Genomic DNA, 24,477 nt, shown 5'->3' on the forward strand with positions numbered 1-24,477 from the left:
GCCCATGACCTAATGCAGCTGGGGATGAGGGGTTTGCGGAGGGGCTCAGGGCTGGGGCAGAGTTTTGGGGTGTGGGGATGATGGCTGTGGGGTTAGGGTGTGGGATTGGATTCTGGGCTAGGGCAGGGGGTGGAGGTTTGAGAGGAAGTCAGGGCTCTGGGCTGTGGGTGCAGGCTCCGGGGTGGGGCCGGGGTGAGGGCTTTGGGGTTCAGTAAGGGGCTTCAGGTGGTGGGGGGGCTAAGGGCTAGGGCAGGGGATTGGGGTATGGGATTGGGGTGCAGGCTTACCTTCAGCAGCTCCTGGTCAGTGATGCAGCCAGGGTGCAGAGACAGGCTTCCCGCCTATACGCGGCTCTTGCCCGCAGGCCCTTCACCCCTGCTCCCATTGGCAGGACGAAGCCAGTTCTCAGGGTGGGGCAGTACGCGGAGCCCTGTGGCTTCCCCCGCCTAGTAGCTGGACCTACTGCTGGCCACTTCCAGAGAGCAGCATGGTGCCAGAACAGGTAGATATTATCCTGCCTTACCCAAGCAGCCCCACTGATGGGACTTTTAACAGTCCAGTGGGCGAGGCTCACCAGAGCCATCGAGACCCAGTCCCTTCCATTCTGTGACCCAGCTCTGGGTTGCAATCCACAATTTGAAAACCACTGGGATAGAGAGTAGGACTGTGGTTCTTTCCACTCCGCACAGCCATTAAACATTCCAGGACCCATTCTACTGGTGAAGGGTTTGCTCCAGTAACATAGGCCAAAAGGTTACACTTTTCTGTGAATCCCCATCTGCTGGCCGATGACCTCAAGTCCCAAGGTGGCTGCATTTCAGTGGCAAAGTGTGTCCTTCAGTAAGAAAAGTGTTAATAGATGTACAATACTGAGGCCAAATTCTGAGGCTGTGGACTGTACTTTGCTAAGACCCCACTGAGGTAAAGCTCCCCTGGGGGAAAGAACTGACTAAAGACCTCAGTCATTGGCTCTGTGTTAATGCACAGACGCTGTCACCTCCTCCTCCTGCATTTCAGGGCTCTGTCTGTTAACAGGATGGGGAGTGGAGGCTGTCCCCTGACTTTTATCTGCTGGAAAGCATGGAGCTGCTAGGGCTCCTCACTGGAATTGCTTCATTTGAGAAGTCAGATGAACTGTTATGCCTCAAATTTAAAAAACCAACCAACCAACCAACCAACCAACCAACCAACCAACCAACCAAAACCCATTTAGCTGAAAGCAGACACACAGCATGGGAAATTTCAGTCCAAATGCTTAAAATTTGGCAAACTTATAAGCAACTGGAAATGAGGTCTCCTAATTGACGGTGTCAGACAGCCTTAAATAATGGTGGTGCCATCAGCACCACCTACAATGGCCAATCCATTTGTGAATCTCATGCAGCTATACGCTTTGCTCCAGTAATGCCAGTGCCAAGGAGTTCCACAGGCCAAATATGGGGTATGTAATTTTTTTTCTTTTATCAGTTTTATATGTTCAGACTTTCTATGTAACAGAATGTTTCCTTGTTCGTGTGTTGTGACACACAGTAAATATAAATGCCTGATCTACTTTCTTTATTGATAGATGTAAAGTCCAGAAGGGACCATTAGATCATCCAGTCTGAGTTCCTATATAGCACAGGCCATTACATTTCATACAATAACCCCTGTATTGAGCTTCATAACATGAGGTTGACTAATGCCTGGTATAGACTAGGATTTTACATCATAGAATCATAGAGCCACAGAGTGAGAAGGGACCACAATTGTCCTCTAGTCTAATCCCCTGCCAGATGCAGGATTTGTTGTGTCTAAACCATCCAGGACAGACAGCTGCCCAGCCCCCTTTGGAAAATTTCCAGCAAAGGAGCTTCCACGACCTCTCGAGGCATCTGTTCTGGCTCTCTCTGCCTCACTGGGGCTATGTCAACAAGGAGTCTGGTGCACCTTAAAGACTAACAGATCTACATGGCCATAGGGTACTCCTTTATCTTCATGGGTCAGTCTATAATGCCTGCATCTGTAACTTTCACTCCATGCATCTGAAGAAGTGAGGTTTTTTTACCCATGAAAGCTCATGCCCAAATAAATCTGTTGGTCTTGAAGGTGCCACCGGACTCTTTGTTGGTTTTGTGGATACAGACTAACCTGGCTACCCCCTGATACTAGAAGGCAGTTTCTCCTGAGATTTCATCTAAATCTTCTTGAACCCATTGCCTCTTGTCCTGCCCTCTGTGGCCAGAGAGAACAACTTTTCTCCATATTTTTATGGCAGCCCTTCAAGTACCTGAAGACTGCTGGCATGTCCTACTTAAGCCCCTCTTTTCCAAACTAAAAATACCTTGTTCCCTCAGCTTCCTCTTATGGCTTGTATACCATCCCTTGGATCCTTTCCAGTTTCTCTACATCGTTCCCATACATTAGTGGCCCAAGCTGGACACAGTACTCCAGCTGAGGCCTGATCAGCATGAAAGAGATGAGTACGATCACCTCCCGTGACTTGCATGCTAATACAACACAAAACTGCATTTTCTCTTTTTATACTAGGAGAAATGTCCATATCCCTGACAGATGTAGCTATATCAAGGGCTTTCACCGGTGTAAACAGCATGAGGTCGACGGAAGAATTCTTCCATTGTCCTTGCTACCACCTCTCAGGGAGGTGGATTACCTACGCTGATGGGAGAACCCCTGCCGTCGGTGTAAGTAATGTCTGCACTGAAGTGCTACGGCAGAGCTGCTATAGCATTTTAAGTGTAGAAAAACCGTCAAGTAGATTTTCCATAAAAGCATCCAGTCTGGATCTGCAGCCACGGGGAGCTGGAGAATCCATCACTTCCCTTCACAGTTTGTTCCAACGGTTACTCAACCTCAGTGCTAAACACTTGTCCTTTATTTCCAGCGGGTTTCAGCCATTGGGCCTCACTCTGCCTTTCTCCACCAGATTACAGACCCCATTGGCACCCATTATTTTCTCCCCGGGAAAGTCTCGCTTGATCATCTTTTTGATAATATAAATAGATAAAGCTCTTTATGTCTCTCCCTCTGTCTGTCATTTTCTCCAGCCTCCTTTCATTTTTGTCGCTCTATTCTGTACCTTCTCCAAATCCATTACCTGCTCCAACTCACCATTCCCCTGTTTTATGCATCCAAGGATCACAACAGCCCTTTTGGCCACAGCATCGCACTGGGAGCTCACAACAAGTTGGTTGTCCACAGTGATCTTTAAAACCTTTTAGGGGTCCCTGTATTCCATAATACAGTGCCCTAGACTGTTTCACTATATTATAACATTTTGTTTGCATGGGCCCAGCTTACCAAACATTCCATATCAATTGGTATGGCTGCCCAGGCCTCATAATTTTAACCACTCTGCTAATCTTTGGTCATCCACAAATTTTATCTGCAACGATTTTCTATTTGCTTCCAGGTTCTTGATGAAAATATTGAATAGCATTAGGCCTAGAACTGATCCCTACAGAGCTCCATTAGGAACAACCCTATTTGCTGGCAATGGCCCATTGACAATGGCTTTCTGAAATCTGTCAGTTATCCTGGTTTTAGTTCATTTTACATGTGCTCTATGGATATTGTAAAATGTTCAATTTTTTATCTGAATATTTCCCCTACTAAATCAAATTCATAATTCCCTTGATCAGCCAAATGCGTACTTGCATTAAAGGATGAAATTTGGTTTATTTGACAGGACCTTTTTTCCAGAAACCATGTTGTTGACTGACATTAATTGCCTAGATTTTTTTTTAACTAATCTCATACCAGCTATTCCATTATTTTCAAACCTGGTCAAATCTTCTTTTTTTTAATTTCCCTTTATTTTTTTAAAATTTGGATCTGTTGATGCATTATTGCATTCTGGTTTCAAATGAGATATATGGTTAATTGGTCAGTTCATAACTCTGGTGTTCGTAATTCTAAGGTTCTACTGTCAATGCTGTTTAACATCTTGACAGCTAATGGTCTTGGAAGTATTTTATCACCGTATGTGATGAGTATCTCATACTGCTTCTTTCCAAATGCAGAAAAACCATATTTCTCAAATGCATCTACCTTTTCTGAAACAATAATGAGTTTCCTTTCTCCATCTCATAATGGCCCAATAAGTTTTCTAGGATTTATTTTGTTCTTAATATAGTTAAGAACCTCCTTTTTGTTATCCTTAGCCCTGCAAAGCATGAATTTTTTTCAAATATCTTTAATTTCCCATATCAGTTTTTATAACTTACCTGCCCTTTCCCACTGAACTTGGTTTTTAGCCAAATTTGTCCACACTCTAGACTGGGGAATCATGGCTTTTTGTCTTGAAGAAGTCACAATTTTCAATCCCATTTTTCTGTCTAAATATTTCCTCCCAATAAGTTTTGCTGATAATTGGCCTCAGCTTTGGAGAATTAGTCCTTTTGAAGAACTAAATATCTATAGATATTACTGGTTGGGAACTGTTCTTTGTTTGTCAATTCGAATTTAATCTGTGTCATCCTTCATTTTTCTCTCCTGTATCATATTCCCCCTTCTTTGTCCCTTCTCTAATCTAAACAGTCCCACTTTTCAGTCTTTTGGCATATGGCAGCCTCCCTCATTGTCACAGCCTGTCTTAGAAATCCCCTTTCTGTCTGCGGCATCCTTAATAGAGACTGGGTGACCAAAACTGAGTGCACATCCAGAGCAGGGTTCTCCATCGCATTCCTTCAGATATCCTCCTGAGGTCCCTGCCAACCCTGATATTCTATGATTACACCTCAGATATCCGAGCACTGTCTTTAGCCACTGCTGTGAATGAGCAGGTGTTTCTGTGGAGTTGGTATCAATGATGCCCAGGTCCTTTCCCTGAGGTGTGTTCTAGTTGGGTTGTTTGCCCCTGGCACGTGTTGGAAAAGGTCTGGTCTTTTCTCACTCTCAGATCTCCCTAAGCATGTGCACGCAGTTTCTCATATTAACTTTGTCTCTCCAGCCAGGAATTTGTCCTGCAACGAACACCATAGACTCTGAGCACATACAGGAAGTCAGGGGAACATACAGTATAGACAGGAGACACGGTTCTGCCTCAGAGTTGGACACCTTCTCCCCTACTCCATGTCAGATTCCAACAAAACCGACTTCACCAACCCCTCCACCTTCATCCTGCTGGGCATTCCTGGCCTGGAGGCCGCCCATGTCTGGATCTCCATCCCCTTCTGCACCATGTACGTCATAGCCATATTGGGGAACTTCACCATCCTGTTCATTGTGAGGACAGAGCCAAGCCTCCATGTCCCCATGTACTTTTTCCTCTGCATGCTAGCCGTCACCGACCTGGTCCTTTCTTCATCCATTGTGCCAAAAACATTGAGTATCTTCTGGTTCAATTCCAGGGAGATCGATTTCAGTGCCTGCCTCACCCAGATGTACTTCATTCACTGCTTCGCAGTGATAGAGTCTGGGATCTTTGTGGCCATGGCTTTTGACCGCTATGTGGCCATCTGCCATCCCCTGAGACATTCCACCATCCTGACAAACCCTGTTGTGGCCAAGATCAGCCTGGCTGTGGGGCTGCGCGGTGGTATGCTCGTAATGCCACATCCCTTCCTGGTGAGCTCACGGCCATATTGCAGAACCAACATCATCCCCCACACACTCTGTGAGCACATGGCCGTGGTGAAGCTGGCTTGTTCCAACACTTGCATCAGTAGTTACTATGGCCTCTTTGTGGTATTCTGCGTGCTTGGTCTGGATGTGTTTTTTATCGCTGTTTCCTATATCCAGATCCTCAGGGCCATCTTCAGCCTCCCCACAAAGGATGCCCGGCTCAAGACCTTTGGAACCTGTGCCTCCCACCTCTGTGCCATCTTAGCCTTTTATGTCTCAACGATCTTCTCCTCCCTCACATACCGGTTTGGCCACAATGTGCCCCTGCATTTCCATGTTCTCATTGCCAATGTCTACCTTCTGGTGCCCCCCATGCTAAACCCCATCATCTACGGGGTGAGAACCAAACAGATCTGGGACAGACTGCTCCAGCAGTCTTTACTTATAAAGAGACCTAAAAGTTTTCTTCTGGTTCTCTAGCTTTCAGACCGCGCTCTGTGCAGAGCTGTCTGGAGAAATGGTCCCGGGCCCTCTTCCCTGAATCCGACTGGTAACTGGACCACTGAAGCACTGTCCCCCACCCCGCCTCTTCCCTGAAGCCCTGCCTCTTTCTCTGCCTATTTCCTCTGGGCCCTGGCCCTTTTGCTCCTCCTCCCCGCCATCTGTCACTCACTGGATCATCTCCACCTCCCTCCTCCCCTCAGCTGGGCTCCCTCTGCTCCTGCACTGGGAAGGAAGCAGTAAGGGTAACGAGCAAGCAGCACTGGGGCTGACAGGCCAGTCAGGAGGAGAGAGGGAAGCCAAGAAGCTGCGAAAAGAGCTGGGTGTTGGGAGCAGGGTTGTGTGGCCGATGATCGAGATTGTTCATCATACAGCTTGTGGGCCCTAAGGCTGAGCTACAAAGTCCTGAGGGCAGAGACCCTTGTGTGGCTTATTTCCTTAGCTTTCAGCTCCCTTTTGTTCCTCCTGATGATGGGCCTGTAGCTGGCAGGGTCCCTGCAATGGATGTGGGGCTCTGGGGCAGGGCCAGGGATCAGTTTTGAAGCTAGGTGGACAACTTCCAGCTGAGAGGTGGAAGGAGAAGCCCCTGCACTGGCTGGGAAGGCAGGATGCTGAGAATAGGACAGGGTGGCTTTGGTAATTCACAGGGAGGGAGATCCATGGTGCACGCCCCATTAGCGAGCTATTTACACATGGACACTGCACCTTATCTGGAACTTCACTATGTGTAGGAAGAGAGCCTGAGACATAAACCCTTGTGTCAGAGGCCTGCTGTGAAGCATGACCTGCTCACAAACTCTTGCAAAAACATGGATGATATTGGAGAAATACACATTCCTAAGACGTGCCAGTCGCAGAGTACTCACACAAACACATCTTGATATTTAAAAAAAAAAAAAAAAGAGGTACCAGAACATCCCAATATCAAGGATGGTATAAAAACATTCTCAAAGGATAACAGGAGCACACTGAGACCTCCTCGAAGATAAGGTCAGGATGACAGCCTGTAATAGAGATGTTTTGATCAAACATGTACATGATGATGGGTGATCATTAGCCATGTCAGGGGACAGTAACTAACTTGTTTGTATGGGGGTATAAAGATGTCTCGCAGAGGGAGTATCTTTGTCTGGCCTGGGGAGGAACAGAAATTCCTGCCATTCGCTTGTGATGGGCATACATGTATTAGTGATCTCATATAGACTGCGAGGTTCTGGTACCATGCTTTGTTGACAATAAAGCTGACTTTCTGCCTTCATCCCTTAAAGTACCTGGTGATCATTGGATGGCTAATGTGAGGTCTGCTGTGCCAGCTGTCTACTCAGGGCTGGGATGGCACACAGCGGGAACACATGCATGCAGTCAAACATGTGTCAGTACAAGTTACCCAGGGGCTGAAGCTGAATGGTGAGGCTGAGTCTAACATTCGCTCTGCGTGATGCTTTTGATCATGAAATGCAGAAGCTTTTTAATGCTTGGGCAAGAATAGGGATGGTGTCCCTGGCCTCTGTTTGCAAGGAGCTGGGAATGGGCAACAGGGGATGGATCACTTGATGATTCCCTGTACGGTTCCTCTGGGGCACATGGCATTGGCCACTCTCAGAAGACAGGATACGGCGCTAGACCTGTTACATTTCCTTTCCACCCTGGGAAAACTGATTTCCGTCATTAGCCCTCTCCCACTAGGCTGCAAGGACCCTGCCCTCTGACATGTCCTCCGGTTCTGCCAGCAGGGTAGCTTCAAGTGCTGCCGGCAGCACATGATGGAGAAACGCTCGAGAGGTACTTTTTGGTCCCCTACCAGGGGGCTTAGTACCAGGTACACTATTCCTCAAGGGAGGCCCAGTGCTACCTCTGCCAGGTGATGGGGCATGTCCAGGGAGAGTGCCCCCAGGCCCTGCATGGAGTAGCATCTGGAACTCCCAAGCCCCAGCAGGCTGCTGGCCCCATCATCGCCAGTGACCCTTGTTGCCTAGCGTCCATAGTTGCCCTTCCTCCTTCCCTGCCTACCACTGCTCCTGCTTGGGTGCAGGGGGCAGCTCTACCTGCATGCCCAGATGAGCATGTGGCCCCGCCTTTGCTGTGTGGAGCACAGGTGTCAGCTATCCACCAATCCCTGGTGGACCACAAATTCATCGATCCAGAGGCCCAAGCAATGGTGCAACCCTTTAAGGCCAACTCTTAACTTGCCTACAGCCAAGTTGATGTCCAGTACAAGGGCTGGTCAGGAATATGGACTTTTGCAATCTATGATGATTATCCCATTCCTATGCTGCAGGGGGAAGACTTATCCAACTATGTGGGGCTGACACAAAGAGTAGGGATGGTCACCCACAGCCAGGCTAAACAGGCCTCCACACCTAACTCCATTCCTGAGCCTCCTACAGGGACCGAGTACGAGGTGGTGGAACTCAATCCCAGACCAGAGACTGTGGCAGCAGTTGTAGATACAGTTCCTGGAACCCAGTCAGAACCAGTCCAAGGATTGGAACTGGTGGAGCAGTCAGCACCAGAGCCCGAGCTTGCAACCTCACCAGAGTCAGGGCAGCCAGCACCAAGGGGAGTCACAAAGCCTGCAGCAGCAGCAACTAAACCGACAGAAGAAGCTTAACAAATGCCTGAAATACAACCTACTGCATCAGCAAAGAGCAGTTCACAGTCAACGTAAATGCTCGCCTCACCTGCATTGCTTCCAGTGGGACCAAGCCCAAGTCCACAACCCAGCGAGGAACTAATGTCTCCAGAATCAAGGGAGCAGTGCCAGGCAGAGCAGGCAGCAGATAAAAGCCTCACGGGAACTTGGACAGCGACACGGAGCAACCCACCACCTCTCAGCTCTTCCAATACATCCAGGTTTGTTGTGGAAGGGGAACTCTTATACAAGAAAACCCGTTCTGGTGGGGCTCAAGGAGGACTGGCATCCCCAGAGACAGTTGGTTGTTCCAGCTAAGTATGGGGAAAAGCTCTTGAGCTTAGCCCATGATCACCCTAGTGGTCATTCTGGGGTGAACAGGACCAAACACCATTTTGGGAAGTCATTTCACTGGGAGGGGCTGGGCAAGGATATTTCTACCTATGTCCAGTCTTGTGAGGTGTTCCAGAGGGTGGGAAAGCACCAAGACCAGATCAAGGCCCCTATCCAGCCACACCCCATAATTGAGGTTCCATTTCAGCATCTAGCTGTGGATGTTCTGTGTCCTTTCCATAAGAAGATACCCAGGGAAAAGCACTACCTACTGACCTGCATGGATTTTCCCACCCAATGGCTGGAAGCAGTAGCTCTGAGCAACACCAGGGCTAAAAACGTGAGCCAGGCATTGGCAGACATTTTTGCCAGGGTAAGAGTTAACTTCCTGGCAGGGACAATAAAAAGTCTTTGGGAGGCTTATGGGGTGAACCACTTGGTTGCCACCCCTTACCACCATTAAACAAATGGCCTAGTGGAGAAATTTAATGGGACTTTGGGGGCCATGATATGTAGATCCATGAATAGCATTCCAATGATTGAGAGCCAGTGTTACAGCAGTTACTCTTTGCCTACAGGGCTGTACCATATCCCAGTCTGAGGTTTTCACACTTTGAACTTGTTTATGGCCACCACATTAAGGGGCCATTACAGTTGGTGAAGCATCAATGGGAGGAGGTTACATCTGCTCCAGAAATTAACATTTTGTTCTTTGAGTATGTCAACACTACGAAACTAGGTCAATTTTATAGAAGTCGATTTTTAAAAATCGATTTCTATACAGTCGATCGTGTATGTCCACACTAAGCACATTAAGTTGGTGGAGTGCATCCTCACTACCGTGGATAGCATCAACTTACAGATCAGTGCACTATGGGTAGCTATCCCACAGTTCCCACAGACTCCACCACCTACTGGAATTCTGGGTTAAATTCCCAATGCCTGATGGGGCAAAAACATTGTCACGATTGCTTTTGGGTACATGTCATCAGTCACCCCTCCCTCCGTGAAAGCAACGGCAGACAATCATTTTGCGCCAGATATCAAGTTGAATAGAAGAGCACAGCAAGGCACGCTGCACATCCTGAGAGGCTTTGAAAACCAGTTTCATGACTGCCCAGGCTTTGGTGTGACAGTTGTGTGTGTTTCTCCTTGATGCAAACCTACCCCTGTCAAGGTTCCTTCCCCACTCTGAACTTTAGGGTACAGATGTGGGAACCTGCATGGACACATCTAAGCTTAATTACCAGCTTAGATCTGGTATCGCTGCCACCATCCAGATCCTTTGTCTGGAACACCCCCTTTCATCCCAAAACCTTCCCCTCCCAGGGTAGCCTTGAGAGACTTTTTCAGCAAGTCCCTGGTGAACACTCATCCAACCCTTTGGATCTTAGCATGAGGAGAATTTAACCATCCCTTCTCCTTTCCCCCACCAATTCCTAGTGAGTGCAGATCCAATCCCCTTGGATCTAAAAACAAGGAAAAATCAATCAGGTATTAAGAAAAAGGCTTTTAATTAAAGAAAAGAAAGGTAAAAGAAAACCCTCTAGGAGAGATTAGTATACCAGTTACTCTCACAGACAACAGATTCAAAACACACAGGATGTTCCCCTGGGCACAAATTTAGTTACATAAAAAATACCCAAATACTCAATTTTGATAATTCCGATAATGGTACCAAGACAAGTTACAAAGAAAATAAACATAAACCAATTTATCCCTTTCTAAAACTTACTACTCTGATAAGAGGCTGGTTCCTTGATCTTTTTCACTCTGGCTGAAACTGAAACTCTCAACAAAGATAAAACTTCCCTCCTTCCTTTTGAAACATTTTGTTCTCCATTAGTTCCTCTGGTCCAGTGTCAGCTAGGCTAGGTGAACTTCTTAACCCTTTACAGGTAAAAGAGGCATTAACTGTTAACTATCTGTTTATGACACACACCCCAAATCTCAGACAGTGTTGAACCACACTGGCCGTGATTTCTTCCTAGAACCTTAGAATAAATAAATTAATAAAAGACATGCACCTTTACATATGCTACTAATTATGTAAAACTACAAGATTTTTCACATTTCAAGGACAATTTTAACCAGTTAACTCTGGGAAACTTTCACGGGAGAGTGCATCAGCTACTTTATTAGAACCTCCTGAAATGTGTTGAATTTTAAAATTAAAATCTTGGAGAGCTAAACTCCATTGAAGAAGTTTTTTGTTGTTTCCCTTGGCAGTATGAAGCCACTTTAGTGCAGCATGGTCGGTTTGTAGCTGGAAACGCCTCAACTGGAGTATTGTGTCCAGTTCTGGGCACCGCATTTCAAGAAAGATGTGGAGAAATTGGAGAGGGTCCAGAGAAGAGCAACAAGAATGATTAAAGGTCTTGAGAACATGACCTATGAAGGAAGGCTGAAAGAATTGGGTTTATTTAGTTTGGAAAAGAGAAGACTGAGAGGGGATATGATAGCAGTTATCAGGTATCTAAAAGGGTGTCATCAGGAGGAGGGAGAAAACTTGTTCACCTTAGCCTCCAATGATAGAACAAGAAGCAATGGACTTAAACTGCAGCAAGGGAGATTTAGGTTGGACATTAGGAAAAAGTTCCTAACTGTCAGGGTAGTTAAACACTGGAATAGATTGCCTAGGGAAGTTGTGGAATCTCCATCGCTGGAGATATTTAAGAGTAGGTTAGATAAATGTCTATCAGGGATGGTCTAGACAGTATTTGGTCCTGCCATGAGGGCAGGGGACTGGACTCGATGACCTCTTGAGGTCCCTTCCAGTCCTAGAGTCTATGAGTCTATAACAAACTTAATTGTAAATGGACACTTGCAATGAATTTGTTGTTATTGCTAATGGTGATTTTTGTAACGACATTCCAGACCTGATGTGCACTAGGAAAGGGGAAACTGAGGCACATCACCATATTGATTGCATTGCTAAATGCCAAAATTCCTCTACTGTGAACAACATTAATATCTATGTTGATTTGATGTTAATTGGGTTCCAAACATTTGCCAGAGCTTGTATAGATAAAATAGCTAGTTTCTTTAGCTCTTGGCAGGTTCATATAAGACATACAGGAATCCTGCTGCAATCCACGGTTGTTCAAACTAAGTTTGTAGTGGGCGTAGGGAGGCGCGGGGAGGCTCTGGGGGCTCCTCGGTCTCGCGAGCGCGGGGAGGCTCTGGCAGATCCTCGTTGTAGCGAGCGCGGGGAGGCTCTGGCGGCTTCTCGTTGTAGCGGGCGCGGGGAGGCTCTGGGGGCTCCTCGGTCTAGCGAGCGCGGGGAGGCTCTGGCGGCTCCTCGTTGTAGCGGGCGCGGGGAGGCTCTGGCGGCTCCTCGTTGTAGCGGGCGCGGGGAGGCTCTGGCGGCTCCTCGTTGTAGCGGGCGCGGGGAGGCTCTGGCGGCTCCTCGTTGTAGCGGGCGCGGGGAGGCTCTGGCGGCTCCTCGTTGTAGCGGGCGCGGGGAGGCTCTGGCGGCTCCTCAGTCTAGCGGGCGCGGGGAAGCTCTGGCGGCTCCTCGGTCTAGCGAGCGCGGGGAGGCTCTGGCGCTCCTCGTTGTAGCGGACGCGGGGAGGCTCTGGCGGCTCCTCGTTGTAGCGGGCGCGGGGAGGCTCTGGCGGCTCCTCGTTGTAGCGGGCGCGGGGAGGCTCTGGCGGCTCCTCGGTCTAGCGAGCGCGGGGAGGCTCTGGCGGCTCCTCGGTCTAGCGAGCGCGGGGAGGCTCTGGCGGCTCCTCGGTCTAGCGAGCGCGGGGAGGCTCTGGCGGCTCCTCGGTCTAGCGGGTGCGGGGAGGCTCTGGCGGCTCCTCGGTCTAGCGAGCGCGGGGAGGCTCTGGCGGCTCCTCGGTCTAGCGGGCGCGGGGAGGCTCTGGCGGCTCCTCGGTCTAGCGGGCGCGGGGAGGCTCTGGCGGCTCCTCGGTCTAGCGGGCGCGGGGAGGCTCTGGCGGCTCCTCGTTGTAGCGGGCGCGGGGAGGCTCTGGCGGCTCCTCGGTCTAGCGGGTGCGGGGAGGCTCTGGCGGCTTCTCGTTGTAGCGAGCGCGGGGAGGCTCTGGCGGCTCCTCGTTGTAGCGAGCGCTGGGAGGCTCTGGCGGCTCCTCGTTGTAGCGAGCGCGGGGAGGCTCTGGCGGCTCCTCGGTCTAGCGAGCGCGAAGAGGCTCTGGCGGCTCCTCGTTGTAGCGAGCGCCGGGAGGCTCTGGCGGCTCCTCGTTGTAGCGAGCGCCGGGAGGCTCTGGCGGCTCCTCGGTACAGCGAGCGCGGGGAGGCTCTGGCGGCTCCTCGGTCTAGCGAGCGCGGGGAGGCTCTGGCGGCTCCTCGGTCTAGCGGGCGCGGGGAGGCTCTGGCGGCTCCTCGTTGTAGCGGGCGCGGGGAGGCTCTGGCGGCTCCTCGGTCTAGCGGGCGCGGGGAGGCTCTGGCGGCTCCTCGTTGTAGCGGGCGCGGGGAGGCTCTGGCGGCTCCTCGTTGTAGCGGGCGCGGGGAGGCTCTGGCGGCTCCTCGGTCTAGCGAGCGCGGGGAGGCTCTGGCGGCTCCTCGGTCTAGCGAGCGCGGGGAGGCTCTGGGGGCTCCTCGGTCTAGCGAGCGCGGGGAGGCTCTGGCGGCTCCTCGTTGTAGCGAGCGCGGGGAGGCTCTGGCGGCTCCTCGTTGTAGCGAGCGCTGGGAGGCTCTGGCGGCTCCTCGTTGTAGCGAGCGCGGGGAGGCTCTGGCGGCTCCTCGGTCTAGCGAGCGCGAGGAGGCTCTGGCGGCTCCTCGTTGTAGCGAGCGCCGGGAGGCTCTGGCGGCTCCTCGGTACAGCGAGCGCGGGGAGGCTCTGGCGGCTCCTCGGTCTAGCGAGCGCGGGGAGGCTCTGGCGGCTCCTCGGTATAGCGGGCGCGGGGAGGCTCTGGCGGCTCCTCGTTGTAGCGGGCGCGGGGAGGCTCTGGCGGCTCCTCGGTCTAGCGGGCGCGGGGAGGCTCTGGCGGCTCCTCGGTCTAGCGAGCGCGGGGAGGCTCTGGCGGCTCCTCGGTCTAGCGAGCGCGGGGAGGCTCTGGCGGCTCCTCGGTCTAGCGAGCGCGGGGAGGCTCTGGCGGCTCCTCGGTCTAGCGGGCGCGGGGAGGCTCTGGCGACTCCTCGTTATAGCGGGCGCGGGGAGGCTCTGGCGACTCCTCGTTGTAGCGGGCGCGGGGAGGCTCTGGCGACTCCTCGTTGTAGCGGGCGCGGGGAGGCTCTGGCGGCTCCTCGGTCTAGCGAGCGCGGGGAGGCTCTGGCGGCTCCTCGGTCTAGCGAGCGCGGGGAGGCTCTGGCGGCTCCTCGTGATAGCGGGCGCGGGGAGGATCTGGCGACTCCTCGTTGTAGCGGGCGCGGGGAGGCTCTGGCGGCTCCTCGGTCTAGCGAGCGCGGGGAGGCTCTGGCGGCTCCTCGGTCTAGCGAGCGCGGGGAGGCTCTGGCGGCTCCTCGGTCTAGCGAGCGCGGGGAGGCTCTGGCGGCTCCTCGGTCTAGCGAGCGCGGGGAGGCTCTGGCGGCTCCTCGGTCTAGCGAGCGCGGGGAGGCTCTGGCGGCTCCTCGTTGTAGCGAGCGCGGGGAGGCTCTGGCGGCTCCTCGGTCTAGCGAGCGCGGGGAGGCTCTGGCGGCTCCTCGTTGTAGCGGGCGCGGGGAGGCTCTGGCGGCTCCTCGGTCTAGCGAGCGCGGGGAGGCTCTGGGGGCCCCTCGGTCTAGCGAGCGCGGGGAGGCTCTGGCGGCTTCTCGTTGTAGCGAGCGCGGGGAGGCTCTGGCGGCTTCTCGTTGTAGCGAGCGCGGGGAGGCTCTGGCGGCTCTTCGTTGTAGCGAGCGCGGGGAGGCTCTGGCGGCTCCTCGGTCTAGCGAGCGCGGGGAGGCTCTGGCGGCTCCTCGTTGTAGCGAGCGCTGGGAGGCTCTGGCGGCTCCTCGTTGTAGCGAGCGCGGGGAGGCTCTGGCGGCTCCTCGGTCTAGCGAGCGCGTCGAGGCTCTGGCGGCTCCTCGTTGTAGCGAGCGCCGGGAGGCTCTGGCGGCTCCTCGTTGTAGCGAGCGCCGGGAGGCTCTGGCGGCTCCTCGGTACAGCGAGCGCGGGGAGGCTCTGGCGGCTCCTCGGTCTAGCGAGCGCGGGGAGGCTCTGGCGGCTCCTCGGTATAGCGGGCGCGGGGAGGCTCTGGCGGCTCCTCGTTGTAGCGTGCGCGGGGAGGCTCTGGCGGCTCCTCGGTCTAGCGGGCGCGGGGAGGCTCTGGCGGCTCCTCATTATAGCGGGCGCGGGGAGGCACTGGCGGCTCCTCGTTGTAGCGGGCGCGGGGAGGCTCTGGCGGCTCCTCGGTCTAGCGAGCGCGGGGAGGCTCTGGGGGCTCCTCGGTCTAGCGAGCGCGGGGAGGCTCTGGCGGCTTCTCGTTGTAGCGAGCGCGGGGAGGCTCTGGCGGCTCCTCGTTGTAGCGAGCGCTGGGAGGCTCTGGCGGCTCCTCGTTGTAGCAAGTGCGGGGAGGCTCTGGCGGCTCCTCGTTATAGCGGGCGCGGAGAGGCTCTGGCGGCTCCTCGTTGTAGCGAGCGCCGGGAGGCTCTGGCGGCTCCTCGGTACAGCGAGCGCGGGGAGGCTCTGGCGGCTCCTCGGTCTAGCGAGCGCGGGGAGGCTCTGGCGGCTCCTCGGTATAGCGGGCGCGGGGAGGCTCTGGCGGCTCCTCGTTGTAGCGGGCGCGGGGAGGCTCTGGCGGCTCCTCGGTCTAGCGGGCGCGGGGAGGCTCTGGCGGCTCCTCGGTCTAGCGAGCGCGGGGAGGCTCTGGCGGCTCCTCGGTCTAGCGAGCGCGGGGAGGCTCTGGCGGCTCCTCGGTCTAGCGAGCGCGGGGAGGCTCTGGCGGCTCCTCGGTCTAGCGGGTGCGGGGAGGCTCTGGCGACTCCTCGTTATAGCGGGCGCGGGGAGGCTCTGGCGACTCCTCGTTGTAGCGGGCGCGGGGAGGCTCTGGCGGCTTCTCGGTCTAGCGAGCGCGGGGAGGCTCAGGCGGCTCCTCGGTCTAGCGAGCGCGGGGAGGCTCTGGCGGCTCCTCGGTCTAGCGAGCGCGGGGAGGCTCTGGCGGCTCCTCGTTATAGCGGGCGCGGGGAGGCTCTGGCGGCTCCTCTTTGTAGCGGGCGCGGGGAGGATCTGGCGACTCCTCGTTGTAGCGGGCGCGGGGAGGCTCTGGCGGCTCCTCGGTCAAGCGAGCGCGGGGAGGCTCTGGCGGCTCCTCGGTCTAGCGAGCGCGGGGAGGCTCTGGCGGCTCCTCGGTCTAGCGAGCGCGGGGAGGCTCTGGCGGCTCCTCGGTCTAGCGAGCGCGGGGAGGCTCTGGCGGCTCCTCTGTCTAGCGAGCGCGGGGAGGCTCTGGCGGCTCCTCGTTGTAGCGGGCGCGGGGAGGCTCTGGCGGCTCCTCGGTCTAGCGAGCGCGGGGAGGCTCTGGGGACTCCTCGGTCTAGCGAGCGCGGGGAGGCTCTGGCGGCTTCTCGTTGTAGCGAGCGCGGGGAGGCTCTGGCAGCTCTTCGTTGTAGCGAGCGCGGGGAGGCTCTGGCGGCTCTTCGTTGTAGCGAGCGCGGGGAGGCTCTGGCGGCTCCTCGGTCTAGCGAGCGCGGGGAGGCTCTGGCGGCCCCTCGGTCTAGCGAGCGCGGGGAGGCTCTGGCGGCTCCTCGGTCTAGCGGGCGCGGGGAGGCTCTGGCGGCTCCTCGGTCTAGCGAGCGCGGGGAGGCTCTGGCGGCTCCTCGGTCTAGCGGGCACGGGGAGGCTCTGGCGGCTCCTCGTTGTAGCGGGCGCGGGGAGGCTCTGGCGGCTCCTCGTTGTAGCGGGCGCGGGGAAGCTCTGGCGGCTCCTCGGTCTAGCGAGCGCGGGGATGCTCTGGCGGCTCCTCGGTCTAGCGAGCGCGGGGAGGCTCTGGGGGCTCCTCGGTCTAGCGAGCGCGGGGAGGCTCTGGCGGCTCCTCGTTGTAGCGAGCGCTGGGAGGCTCTGGCGGCTCCTCGTTGTAGCGAGCGCGGGGAGGCTCTGGCGGCTCCTCGGTCTAGCGAGCGCGAGGAGGCTCTGGCGGCTCCTCGTTGTAGCGAGCGCGAGGAGGCTCTGGCGGCTCCTCGTTGTAGCGAGCGCCGGGAGGCTCTGGCGGCTCCTCGGTACAGCGAGCGCGGGGAGGCTCTGGCGGCTCCTCGGTACAGCGAGCGCGGGGAGGCTCTGGCGGCTCCTCGGTCTAGCGGGCGCGGGGAGGCTCTGGCGGCTCCTCGTTGTAGCGGGCGCGGGGAGGCTCTGGCGGCTCCTCGGTCTAGCGGGCGCGGGGAGGCTCTGGCGGCTCCTCGGTCTAGCGGGCGCGGGGAGGCTCTGGCGGCTCCTCGGTCTAGCGAGCGCGGGGAGGCTCTGGCGGCTCCTCGGTCTAGCGAGCGCGGGGAGGCTCTGGCGGCTCCTCGGTCTAGCGAGCGCGGGGAGGCTCTGGCGGCTCCTCGGTCTAGCGCGCGCGGGGAGGCTCTGGCGACTCCTCGTTATAGCGGGCGCGGGGAGGCTCTGGCGACTCCTCGTTGTAGCGGGCGCGGGGAGGCTCTGGCGGCTTCTCGGTCTAGCGAGCGCGGGGAGGCTCTGGCGGCTCCTCGGTCTAGCGAGCGCGGGGAGGATCTGGCGGCTCCTCGGTCTAGCGAGCGCGGGGAGGCTTTGGCGGCTCCTCGGTCTAGCGAGCGCGGGGAGGCTCTGGCGGCTCCTCGGTGTAGCGAGCGCGGGGAGGCTCTGGCGGCTCCTCGGTCTAGCGAGCGCGGGGAGGCTCTGGCGGCTCCTCGGTCTAGCGAGCGCGGGGAGGCTCTGGCGGCTCCTCGGTCTAGCGAGCGCGGGGAGGCTCTGGCGGCTCCTCGTTGTAGCGGGCGCGGGGAGGCTCTGGCGGCTCCTCGGTCTAGCGAGCGCGGGGAGGCTCTGGCGGCTCCTCGGTCTAGCGAGCGCGGGGAGGCTCTGGGGGCTCCTCGGTCTAGCGAGCGCGGGGAGGCTCTGGCGGCTTCTCGTTGTAGCGAGCGCGGGGAGGCTCTGGTGGCTCCTCGTTGTAGCGGGCGCGGGGAGGCTCTGGCGGCTCCTCGTTGTAGCGGGCGCGGGGAGGCTCTGGCGGCTCCTCGTTGTAGCGAGCGCGGGGAGGCTCTGGCGGCTTCTCGTTGTAGCGAGCGCGGGGAGGCTCTGGCGGCTCTTCGTTGTAGCGAGCGCGGGGAGGCTCTGGCGGCTCCTCGGTCTAGCGAGCGCGGGGAGGCTCTGGCGGCTCCTCGGTCTAGCGAGCGCGGGGAGGCTCTGGCGGCTCCTCGGTACAGCGAGCGCGGGGAGGCTCTGGCGGCTCCTCGGTCTAGCGGGCGCGGGGAGGCTCTGGCGGCTCCTCGTTATGGCGGGCGCGGGGAGGCTCTGGCGGCTCCTCGTTATGGCGGGCGCGGGGAGGCTCTGGCGGCTCCTCGGTCTAGCAAGCGCGGGGAGGCTCTGCCGGCTCCTCGGTCTAGCGGGCGCGGGGAGGCTCTGGCGGCTCCTCAGTCTAGCGGGCGCGGGGAGGCTCTGGCGGCTCCTCGTTGTAGCGGGCGCGGGCAGGCTCTGGCGGCTCCTCGGTCTAGCGGGCGCGGGGAGGCTCTGGCGGCTCCTCGTTATGGCGGGCGCGGGGAGGCTCTGGCGGCTCCTCGGTCTAGCAAGCGCGGGGAGGCTCTGCCGGCTCCTCGGTCTAGCGGGCGCGGGGAGGCTCTGGCGGCTCCTCGGTCTAGCGGGCGCGGGGAGGCTCTGGCGGCTCCTCGTTGTAGCGGGCGCGGGCAGGCTCTGGCGGCTCCTCGTTGTAGCGAGCGCGGGGAGGCTCTGGCGGCTCCTCGTTGTAGCGAGCACGGGGAGGCTCTGGCGGCTCCTCGGTCTAGCGAGCGCGAGGAGGCTCTGGCGGCTCCTCGGTACAGCGAGCGCGGGGAGGCTCTGGAGGCTCCTCGGTCTAGCGAGCGCGGGGAGGCTCTGGCGGCTCCTCGGTCTAGCGGGCGCGGGGAGGCTCTGGCGGCTCCTCGTTGTAGCGGGCGCGGGGAGGCTCTGGCGGCTCCTCGGTCTAGCGGGCGCGGGGAGGCTCTGGTGGCTCCTCGTTGTAGTGGGCGCGGGGAGGCTCTGGGGGCTCCTCATTATGGCGGGCGCGGGGAGGCTCTGGCGGCTCCTCGGTCTAGCGAGCGCGGGGAGGCTCTGGCGGCTCCTCGGTCTAGCGAGCGCGGGGAGGCTCTGGGGGCTCCTCGGTCTAGCGAGCGCGGGGAGGCTCTGGCGGCTTCTCGTTGTAGCGAGCGCGGGGAGGCTCTGGCAGCTCTTCGTTGTAGCGAGCGCGGGGAGGCTCTGGCGGCTCCTCGGTCTAGCGAGCGCGGGGAGGCTCTGGCGGCTCCTCGGTCTAGCGAGCGCGGGGAGGCTCTGGCGGCTCCTCGGTACAGCGAGCGCGGGGAGGCTCTGGCGGCTCCTCAGTCTAGCGAGAGCGGGGAGGCTCTGGCGGCTCCTCGGTCTAGCGGGCGCGGGGAGGCTCTGGCGGCTCCTCGTTATGGCGGGCGCGGGGAGGCTCTGGCGGCTCCTCGTTATAGCGGGCGCGGGGAGGCTCTGGCGGCTCCTCGGTCTAGCGAGCGCGGGGAGGCTCTGCCGGCTCCTCGGTCTAGCGGGCGCGGGGAGGCTCTGGCGGCTCCTCGGTCTAGCGGGCGCGGGGAGGCTCTGGCGGCTCCTCGTTGTAGCGGGCGCGGGCAGGCTCTGGCGGCTCCTCGTTGTAGCGAGCGCGGGGAGGCTCTGGCGGCTCCTCGTTGTAGCGAGCTCGGGGAGGCTCTGGCGGCTCCTCGGTCTAGCGAGCGCGAGGAGGCTCTGGCGGCTCCTCGGTACAGCGAGCGCGGGGAGGCTCTGGAGGCTCCTCGGTCTAGCGAGCGCGGGGAGGCTCTGGCGGCTCCTCGGTCTAGCGGGCGCGGGGAGGCTCTGGCGGCTACTCGTTGTAGCGGGCGCGGGGAGGCTCTGGCGGCTCCTCGGTCTAGCGGGCGCGGGGAGGCTCTGGCGGCTCCTCGTTGTAGTGGGCGCGGGGAGGCTCTGGGGGCTCCTCATTATGGCGGGCGCGGGGAGGCTCTGGCGGCTCCTCGGTCTAGCGAGCGCGGGGAGGCTCTGGCGGCTCCTCGGTCTAGCGAGCGCGGGGAGGCTCTGGCGGCTCCTCGGTCTAGCGAGCGCGGGGAGGCTCTGGCGGCTCCTCGGTCTAGCGGGCGCGGGGAGGCTCTGGCGGCTCCTCGTTGTAGCAAGCGCGGGGAGGCTCTGGCGGCTCCTCAGTCTAGCGAGCGCGGGGAGGCTGTGGCGGCTCCTCGTTGTAGCGAGCGCGGGGAGGCTCTGGCGGCTCCTCGTTGTAGTGAGCGCGGGGAGGCTCTGGCGGCTCCTCGTTGTAGCGGGCGCGGGGAGGCTCTGGCGGCTCCTCAGTCTAGCGAGCGCGGGGAGGCTCTGGCGGCTCCTCGGTCTAGCGAGCGCGGGGAGGCTCTGGCGCTCCTCGTTGTAGCGGGCGCGGGGAGGCTCTGGCGGCTCCTCGTTTTAGCGGGCGCGGGGAGGCTCTGGCGGCTCCTCAGTCTAGCGAGCGCGGGGAGGCTCTGGCGGCTCCTCGGTCTAGCGAGCGCGGGGAGGCTCTGGCGCTCCTCGTTGTAGCGGGCGCGGGGAGGCTCTGGCGGCTCCTCATTGTAGCGGGCGCGGGGAGGCTCTGGCTGCTCCTCGTTGTAGTGGGCGCGGGGAGGCTCTGGCGGCTCCTCAGTCTAGCGAGCGCGGGGACGCTCTGGCGGCTCCTCGGTCTAGCGAGCGCGGGGAGGCTCTGGCGGCTCCTCGTTGTAGCGAGCGCGGGGAGGCTCTGGCGGCTCCTCAGTCTAGCGAGCGCGGGGAGGCTCTGGCGGCTCCTCGGTCTAGCGAGCGCGGGGAGGCTCTGGCGGCTCCTCGGTCTAGCGAGCGCGGGGAGGCTCTGGCGGCTCCTCGGTCTAGCGAGCGCGGGGAGGCTCTGGCGGCTCCTCATTGTAGCGGGCGCGGGGAGGCTCTGGCGGCTCCTCAGTCTAGCGAGCGCGGGGAGGCTCTGGCGGCTCCTCAGTCTAGCGAGCGCGGGGAGGCTCTGGCGGCTCCTCGGTCTAGCGAGCGCGGGGAGGCTCTGGCGGCTCCTCGGTCTAGCGAGCGCGGGGAGGCTCTGGCGGCTCCTCAGTCTAGCGAGCGCGGGGAGGCTCTGGCGGCTCCTCGGTCTAGCGAGCGCGGGGAGGCTCTGGCGGCTCCTCGGTCTAGCGAGCGCGGGGAGGCTCTGGCGGCTCCTCGGTCTAGCGAGCGCGGGGAGGCTCTGGCGGCTCCTCGTTGTAGCGGGCGCGGGGAGGCTCTGGCGCCTCCTCGGTCTAGCGAGCGCTGGGAGGCTCTGGGGGCTCCTAAGTCTAGCAAGCGCGGGGAGGCTCTGGCGGCTCCTCGGTCTAGCAAGCGCGGGGAGGCTCTGGCGGCTCCTCGTTGTAGCGGGCGCGGGGAGTCTCTGGCGGCTCCTCGGTCTAGCGAGCGCGGGGAGGCTCTGGCGGCTCCTCGGTCTAGCGAGCACGGGGAGGCTCTGGCGGCTCCTCGGTCTAGCGAGCGCGGGGAGGCTCTGGCGGCTCCTCGGTCTAGCGAGCGCGGGGAGGCTCTGGCGGCTCCTCGTTGTAGCGAGCGCGGGGAGGCTCTGGCGGCTCCTCGGTCTAGCGAGCGCGGGGAGGCTCTGGCGGCTCCTCGTTGTAGCGGTCGCGGGGAGGCTCTGGCGGCTCCTCGGTCTAGCGAGCGCGGGGAGGCTCTGGGGGCTCCTCGGTCTAGCGAACGCGGGGAGGCTCTGGCGGCTTCTCGTTGTAGCGAGGGCGGGGAGGCTCTGGCGGCTCTTCGTTGTAGCGAGCGCGGGGAGGCTCTGGCGGCTCCTCGGTCTAGCGAGCGCGGGGAGGCTCTGGCGGCTCCTCGGTCTAGCGAGCGTGGGGAGGCTCTGGCGGCTCCTCGGTACAGCGAGCGCGGGGAGGCTCTGGCGGCTCCTCGGTCTAGCCAGCGCGGGGAGGCTCTGGCGGCTCCTCGGTCTAGCGGGCGCGGGGAGGCTCTGGCGGCTCCTCATTATGGCGGGCGCGGGGAGGCTCTGGCGGCTCCTCGTTATGGCGGGCGCGGGGAGGCTCTGGCGGCTCCTCGTTATGGCGGGCGCGGGGAGGCTCTGGCGGCTCCTCGTTGTAGCGGGCGCGGGGAGGCTCTGGCGGCTCCTCAGTCTAGCGAGCGCGGGGAGGCTCTGGCGGCTCCTCGGTCTAGCGAGCGCGGGGAGGCTCTGGCGGCTCCTCGGTCTAGCGAGCACGGGGAGGCTCTGGCGGCTCCTCGTTGTAGCGGGCGCAGGGAGGCTCTGGCGGCTCCTCGGTCTAGCGGGCGCGGGGAGGCTCTGGCGGCTCCTCGGTCTAGCGGGCGCGGGGAGGCTCTGGCGGCTCCTCGGTCTAGCGGGCGCGGGGAGGCTCTGGCGGCTCCTCGGTCTAGCGGGCGCGTGGAGGCTCTGGCGGCTCCTCGGTCTAGCGGGCGCGGGGGGGCTCTGGCGGCTCCTCGTTATAGCGGGCGCGGGGAGGCTCTGGTGGCTCCTCGTTGTAGCGAGCGCGGGGAGGCTCTGGCGGCTCCTCAGTCTAGCGAGCGCGGGGAGGCTCTGGCGGCTCCTCGTTGTAGCGAGCGCGGGGAGGCTCTGGCGGCTCCTCGTTGTAGCGGGCGCGGGGAGGCTCTGGCGGCTCCTCGGTCTAGCGAGCGCGGGGAGGCTCTGGCGGCTCCTCGGTCTAGCGAGCGCGGGGAGGCTCTGGCGGCTCCTCGGTCTAGCGAGCGCGGGGAGGCTCTGGCGGCTCCTCGGTCTAGCGAGCGCGGGGAGGCTCTGGCGTCTCCTCGGTCTAGCGAGCGCGGGGAGGCTCTGGCGGCTCCTCGTTGTAGCGGGCGCTGGGAGGCTCTGGCGGCTCCTCGTTGTAGCGGGCGCTGGGAGGCTCTGGCGGCTCCTCGTTGTAGCGGGCGCGGGGAGGCTCTGGCGGCTCCTCGGTCTAGCGGGCGCGGGGAGGCTCTGGCGGCTCCTCGGTCTAGCGGGCGCGGGGAAGCTCTGGCGGCTCCTCGGTCTAGCGGGCGCGGGTAGGCTCTGGCGGCTCCTCATTATAGCGGGCGCGGGGAGGCTCTGGCGGCTCCTCGGTCTAGCGAGCGCGGGGAGGCTCTGGCGGCTCCTCGGTCTAGCGAGCGCGGGGAGGCTCTGGCGGCTCCTCGGTCTAGCGAGCGCGGGGAGGCTCTGGCGGCTCCTCGTTGTAGCGGGCGCGGGGAGGCTCTGGCGGCTCCTCGTTGTAGCGGGCGCGGGGAGGCTCTGGCGGCTCCTCGGTCTAGCGGACGCGGGGAGGCTCTGGCGGCTCCTCGGTCTAGCGGGCGCGGGGAGGCTCTGGCGGCTCCTCGGTCTAGCGGGCGCGGGGAGGCTCTGGCGGCTCCTCGGTCTAGCGGGCGCGGGGAGGCTCTGGCGGCTCCTCGGTCTAGCGGGCGCGGGGAGGCTCTGGCGGCTCCTCGGTCTAGCGGGCGCGGGGGGGCTCTGGCGGCTCCTCATTAAAGCGGGCGCGGGGAGGCTCTGGCAGCTCCTCGTTGTAGCGAGCGCGGGGAGGCTCTGGCGGCTCCTCAGTCTAGCGAGCGCGGGGAGGCTCTGGCGGCTCCTCGGTCTAGCGAGCGCGGGGAGGCTCTGGCGGCTCCTCGTTGTAGCGGGCGCTGGGAGGCTCTGGCGGCTCCTCGTTGTAGCGGGCGCGGGGAGGCTCTGGCGGCTCCTTGGTCTAGCGGGCGCGGGGAGGCTCTGGCGGCTCCTCGGTCTAGCGGGCGCGGGGAGGCTCTGGCGGCTCCTCGGTCTAGCGGGCGCGGGGAGGCTCTGGCGGCTCCTCGTTATAGCGGGCGCGGGGAGGCTCTGGCGGCTCCTCGTTATAGCGGGCGCGGGGAGGCTCTGGCGGCTCCTCGGTCTAGCGAGCGCGGGGAGGCTCTGGCGGCTCCTCGGTCTAGCGAGCGCGGGGAGGCTCTGGCGGCTCCTCAGTCTAGCAAGTGCGGGGAGGCTCTGGCGGCTCCTCGGTCTAGCGGGCGCGGGGAGACTCTGGCGGCTCCTCGTTGTAGCGGGCGCGGGGAGGCTCTGGCGGCTCCTCGGTCTAGCGAGCGCGGGGAGGCTCTGGCGGCTCCTCGGTCTAGCGGGCGCGGGGAGGCTCTGGCGGCTCCTCGGTCTAGCGAGCGCGGGGAGGCTCTGGCGGCTCCTCGGTCTAGCGAGCGCGGGGAGGCTCTGGCGGCTCCTCGTTGTAGCGGGCGCGGGGAGGCTCTGGCGGCTCCTCGTTATGGCGGGCGCGGGGAGGCTCTGGCGGCTCCTCGGTCTAGCGAGTGCGGGGAGGCTCTGGCGGCTCCTCGGTCTAGCGAGCGCGGGGAGGCTCTGGCGGCTCCTCAGTCTAGCGAGTGCGGGGAGGCTCTGGCGGCTCCTCGGTCTAGCGAGCGCGGGGAGGCTCTGGCGGCTCCTCGGTCTAGCGAGCGC

The 24,477-nt window shown here is 60.4% G+C and overlaps 1 pseudogene; it reads left to right on the forward strand.

Moving 5' to 3' along the window:
- Positions 1-5,073: 5,073 nt before the first annotated feature.
- On the forward strand, positions 5,074-6,023 carry LOC115643037 (annotated as a pseudogene).
- Positions 6,024-24,477: the final 18,454 nt, after the last annotated feature.

The sequence above is a fragment of the Gopherus evgoodei genome, unplaced genomic scaffold (genome assembly GCF_007399415.2).
Source record: "Gopherus evgoodei ecotype Sinaloan lineage unplaced genomic scaffold, rGopEvg1_v1.p scaffold_49_arrow_ctg1, whole genome shotgun sequence".
In the NCBI taxonomy this organism is placed as follows: Eukaryota; Metazoa; Chordata; order Testudines; family Testudinidae; genus Gopherus; species Gopherus evgoodei.